Source organism: Rhea americana, unplaced genomic scaffold (genome assembly GCF_003343005.1).
Source record: "Rhea americana isolate MKP2758 unplaced genomic scaffold, rheAme1 scaffold_107, whole genome shotgun sequence".
In the NCBI taxonomy this organism is placed as follows: domain Eukaryota; kingdom Metazoa; phylum Chordata; class Aves; order Rheiformes; family Rheidae; genus Rhea; species Rhea americana.
The window spans coordinates 1,854,286-1,860,631 of NW_028185117.1; positions in this window are offsets into that span (position 1 = coordinate 1,854,286).

Here is a 6,346-nt window from a genome sequence, read left to right on the forward strand (position 1 = left end):
TATCTCAGTTGCTCTCTACTCTGAGACCACATCTGGCAATATCTACAATCATTCGCTACTCATGAAAATGCAATGAATACCAAGGATTGCTCAAAAGACTCATATTAAATCTAACAGCTTTATAATAGTCAATAACTAACCTGTCAGGTATTTTATTAAAGACTATACTAAAGACTTATCTCTAATATTACATTATTGAATACTATAGGTGGGCTGTGCCATGGCAGAAGAGAACATCACCTACTCTATCTCTGCAGCTAAATAAATACARTTCTTCATACTGGATCGGGGGGGAAATAGAGTCAACATTAATTAGCTGTACATTTTCCAGAAGTCAAGGCACTCCTCGCACATACATATTTGCTCTGTGCCTTACACTTCCTTTTCGGTCTGGCCCCTTGCCCCTATGCGCTGACACCCCTCTGAGGGGCTCAAACTCCCAAGTTCATTTTCCGCCACTGCAACCGATTTCACAATGCTGCTCAGTGGCGGTCAAAGCTCCCCACATCCCCTGCTAAATCCTACGAGGCAAAAAAGAGAAGGAGGGGAGGGAAAAAAAAAAGAAAAACAACAAAAAAAACCCTCGTCCCTGCTTGAGGCCACACTGGGGACCTAAGTAACATAGGGAAGGATTACCCTGAGGGAGCCCATTGAAAGGGCTCGGTGTTGTTCTCAAGAGGATGGTTAACAGGTTTAACAACACAAAGAGTAACAATTTTCCTAGCATAACTGGGTGGAAGGGTCACTATCAGCAGCATCTCAGGTGGTTTATCGTACCTGGCTCTGCAGCAGTAGTTCCACCCCCAAAGCGGTACCCTGTCACAGCAGGGCCACGCACCAGCAGCTTGGAGGAGCAGGACATGCGTTTTCAGCTTCAGAGCCGGTTTGTGGGAGCAAAGAAGAACTGCAGGGCCAAGACGAAGGACGAGAGAGCACAAAAGCACCCTGAGGGGCTCAGGATCTCCCTACGACAAGCGTGCTGGAGCAGCAAGCAAGCGCTTCCCACAGGCTCACAGGCCGCACGAAAGACACAACCCACCGCTCTGCGGTGACAAGCCAAACAACCGCTCGCTATAAACCCAGGGCAAAGAAGAATGGCTCCTTCGCCAACGCCCAGGGGAGGCGCGCTTCACCACCTACCTAGCTGCCAACGGGAACCAAACGGGAGAACCTGCCCCCGAAGGCAGCCAGCAGGCAGACCGCAGCCAGAGCTAAAATGGAGGCAGGGCCTAAGATGGAGGCGGGGGAAGGTTGGGGCTAAAGGGGGGGGGGGGGGGGGGGGGGGGCGGGGTAACATGGAGGCGGGGCTAAAGGCAGAGCCAGAGCTATGATTGGGCAGGGCCGGATGGAGGCGTGGCCAGGAGTGGGCGTGGCCAGGAGTGGGCGTGGCCAAGGCGGGCCTGGGGAGTGACAGGGCGCAGGTGGAGCGGACAGCGCGGTTAGGGCCAGCTGAGGCGCCGTTAGGACCCTGACAGGCCCCCGGGGAGGGGGGACCCCTCTGCCCTTCCCCTCAAGTGGAAAGTGAATGAAACACCAGGCAGGGCGCGAGCGAAGGCTCGTTTGGCGGCCGCGGGGCTGCCCGCAGTTCGTGCCGAAGGAGCCGTTCAAACTGCCGGCAAAATGGCGACTCCGGTTTGCCAGGGACTTAATTTTTCCTTGTTAYGAGCGTGTATGTGGAGAGTAATTATTTCTTGAGAGCTTTTTTCATACTCCATGAAGTATTAAATAGGCAGCCGTGGATTGCCTGCGTTTAAATCGGTTCCTCTGTCGAGGTAAATCCCGTGCTCGGCCTCCCTCCGCATCTCGCTCATTTTGCTTGCTTTAGTACACTGATTCTCCCTAATAGACCAATTATGACCACTGTAACTAAATCAATCATCCATCGAGAGGTGTAGGCCTGCATTTATTTATCTGAATCGGGAATGCTGTAGATAACAGGTCATTAAAAACTGCACTTTCCAAGCCACAGACACCATGAGCCTGACTGACAAAGAATAAGCTTTTAGATAAGAAAGAAGGCTTAACAGGGTCAATTAGGTTATAATTGGTTTGGATCCTTGCCCTCTCATATACTGACTTTATTAAAACCCTGTAGTTGGAGACGGTTGCTTATCTTTGCTTCGGCACAATTATTTTAAAAATGGGGCCGCACAATTTGGGCATTGCCAACAAGCGATATCCGTTACCGACAGATCGGAGATTATCGGGCCTTCGAGCCGATCAGATTATAAAGCTAAAGGTCATCTCGGAGAGAAGATAGAGAGGACAAAAGCACTCTTCTTCTGCCAAACTGAGCCCAAGCCTTTGCAAAGCGTGATTGACTTCTGAAATAAAACACCRGCAGTCTGGAAGGAGCCAGCTGGCCTGCAGTCGCACGAGCCCAGCCATTCCTCTTCGTCCTCAGGTGGGGTTTCCATAGCCTAGAAATGCAGCAACCGCTCCAAGAATATTACAGAGCAATTCCCTGTTATGAGCGCTTGCTCTGAGGAAAGAGAGAGAAACTCCTCTCAGGGCTTTCTCAAACAGGTATTTTTTTTAGCTCTCCCTGGACGCCTTCGTTTTCAAGCTAATGAAAGAGAAAACCAGGTCTGCAATGAAACCGGCCAGCAAGCCTAAAGCCAGGGAGCTGCTGACGCGGTACGATTTTCTGCAGTGCAGACCCAAAGCACTTTCTCCCACTAGGCCTCCAGGAACAGGACCTCCGGATGCTTTTCTGCTGCCCACCATCTGGTTTCTGCAGCTAGAGTGTACCTTCCCCCCCGCACTGCAGAGCCAAGTGTCTTTGCTCTGCGGCGTCTGGTGGGAGCGTTTCTGCTCATTTCTTCTACAGCTTGGTTTGGAAAGAGCTAGGAGATGTCTCGCAGCTCCCTATAGGAAAATGGAGTTATGTGAGGTCAATCCTTAGGTATTTCAGATAACAGGGAAGTCCGATTGTTTCAAGGCAAACATCCAGAATAGTATCAGAACTAGGACGCAGCACCTGGTTAGCATCTGCAGCATTTTTTGCTGCTCTTGCTCTCCCATACATTCTTTGTATGACAAGACTCAGCCTCACGTGGGCTTTGCCTCTTTAGGAGTGTGTAGCGGCTTAGTGAAAAGGCACGGAAATTGGGAGCGCTTGAATCCCAATCTCGTTTCTGCTCCTTCCTTGCCATTTGGCTTGAAACAAGACATTCGTGACTTTACATATCCCCTTTTGAAGGTATCATGAGGATTAATCAGATCTGCATTTATAAATATGGCTTCTACATGTAGCATTATAGGGCTTACAGTCAGCAAAACGCTGGGCCTGGAGAGCAGTGACAACACAGCCCTTCTGATAGATCCAAGAAATACTGAGGACAATTGCAGACATGACTTCTCAGAAGACTGACAATCATGCCACCTTCCAAATAAATCCTCTCCTTAGAAGCAAACTCTGGGATGGATCTGGAGAGTTGCCCAGACTGCTTTCATTCACAAACTGCCCTCGCCTGTCCCATTTTTCACTAGTTACAGTCCTCCTCTAATATCAAGGAAAGGAAGACAAAATAATTTTTGAAAATTTATATCCTTTTCGCCCTTAGTAAATGTAAAAATTCATTGCTTGTGTTTCGTTCTCCCCCTCCCAATATGCATGCGTGTGCTAGCAATAAAAGTAGTGAAAAACTCATCCCTGCTTTAGAGGGCAAGCAGCGTACTTCAATTAGGCATGCATTCGTCGAATAAAATTTCTGCAGTAAACATCTGGCTCGTTTCCATGTATTATGTAATCTGTCAGCTACATCATACATGCCTGTGCTGTAGCCACATATCTAAAAAGAGAAAATGCTTGCATTTTCTACCCACATTTAGCCTGAAGTGACTTCACCATCCATGATTTCTTACTTTGGTTTGCTGCCTCTGTGATTGAGCACCGGAGAAATGGAAGCCACTGAGCGAGTATCCTGGGAGTATAAAGGGAATTGGCACTCGCAAGGAGCTGAGCAAGTCCTGGGCTTGCGGCCTCGTTTTGACTCCTATCAAAGCCAAGTGTAAAATAATAGCCTGATTCAGAGCTAAATGACATCTAGATTTCCCACTGAGTCCATTAATTCTCTTCTTTTATTGTGGCAGAAAGTACTAAATACCTCACACTAGAATCTTCGTCTCATGCAGGATCTGTATTCCAATTAAAACAGCGTCTTTCCTGAATGCAAGACGTTGCATTGATTTGCTTGGGGAATAGGGAGGAATTCTTTTGTTTTTTTTTTCTTTTTTTTCCAAGTTAAAAAGAGCGATTTATTCCTTCTGTATCCAGTAGTGCAAATTGCAGATTTTCTGTCAAGCTGCTTCACATCAGAACGGGTGCATTAGTGAGGAGAGTGGTTGTTTGCAAAGGARTATTTGAATACTAGACTTATTTTGTCCAGTCAGATCACCTCTTTGCAATCTTTGARGATTATAATCAACTATGAATTCCAGACTGACACCTGCTAGAGACAGTCCAGCTAATTATTTGCAAGCTTCTCTGCTTCTACTGAAGTTTTGGCAACTGGCCTGAAAAGAATGACTCCGAGCTGTGTTTCCGCAATAAGGCGCCTCTAGGAATGACACAAACTGCTTTTTCCAGCCAATGCAAAAGACATTTGCCTCCCTATCACCACAAAAACAATATTAAGCAGCTGCTCAGCACTCTTTCTGAAGGCACTTCTGTCACTGATCAACAGAATTTAATAACGTCCAGATTTAATCCTACAGAACAGAGCTGAGCTCACAGCAGAGGCAGAGTATACAGAAGATTGTTTGGGAATTCAAGCTCTCGCATAGGCAAGGGAGCAGCTGGAGATATTCTGGGCTGAAACATTTAGCGAGGGCTAAACAAGCAGATTTGAAAGGACAGCAGTAAATTATGCTTTATAGTTTATCTTTCAGTCYGTGTTAGAATCACTCTCATAAGAACCCCAGAAAAGAGTTTCCCCATCAACTCCTTTTTTGTTATTTGGCAARTGCAGATTCTTGGATGTGCGTTTGAGAAATGCGATGAAAAGGGCTAATTTGRCTGGAACGATAAAGCAGTCTAGCTGATGCCCAGAAAGTGAGGCAAAATTGTCTTTGGGTATGCACATTATCAGTTCTTATCAGGGTGGGGAAGGACATCAAGGCTCAAATATCARTGAAGTTCACAGTAGACAGACTGGGCTGAACTCCAACAGCCATCCTGTCATCCCAGCCTTTGCAGGCCCTAGGGTGAAGTAAGAACCTTCAGAAGATGTTCAGTGCACCCAGTGTTGTCCCAGGCTCCTAACTTGGGTGCTTCCAGTGGCCAGGATTTAGATGAAGGGAACCCTCCATCTCTCTCCTGTCCCAGATCATGCGTCTTTGCCCATCTACAGAAAACACATCTGGACACCAGAGTAATTCAGAGGGACAATGTAGCACTGTTTTTCATAAAATGCTTCTTTGGTTTGTGACAAAGGGTGCTTGGTAAGCTGGAAAGAAGCACATGGTTACACCGTGAAATCTGCAGAGTTTCGCATAGAGACCAATATCTGTATTATTGAAAGTTTAACTTATAGGACAGATGTTCTCCTCATTACTATCTTAATGTTTTGTCTGGTCACTTTGGAGGAAAGATAAACAATTAAAAAGGATGTCAAATTAGAGAACTGGATGAAACTAAACATTAAGAATATATATATATATATAAAAAAATGTATATACAGATATACAGGCCTGTATATAGACATATACATACATACATACATACATATATATATAGGAGGCAATATATRTATATATTGGAGACCTGTAGCTAGTGGTATCCTCCAGGGTCAGTCCTGGGTCCAGTCTTGTTCAACTTATTCATCAGTGACCTGGATGAAGAGACAGAGTGCCTCCTCAGCAAGTTTGCTGATGRTGCTCAACTGAGAGGAGTGACTGATATACCAGGGGCTGTGCTGCCATTTAGAGACCTGCACAGGCTGGAGAGCTGGGGGGAGAGGAACCTCCTGAGGTTCAACACAGGCAAGTGCAGAGTCCTGCACCTAGGGAGGAGTAACACCAGTTCAGGCTGGGGGATGACCTGCTGGAAAACAGCTCTGCAGAGAAGGACCTGGGAGTGCTGGTGGGCGAGTTAACCATGAGCCAGCACTGTGCTCTTGTAGCTGAGAAGGTCGATGGTATCCTGCARTGCACYAGGAAGAGCATTGTCAGCAGCTTGAGGGAGCAGATCCTGCCCCTCTACTCAGTCCTGGTGAGGCCACATCTGGAGTACTGTGTCCAGTTCTGGACTCCCCAGTAGAAGAGAGACATGAAGCTACTGGAGAGAGTCCAGTGTAGGGCTACAAAGATGGTTAGGGGACTGGAGCATCTGCCCTATAAGGAA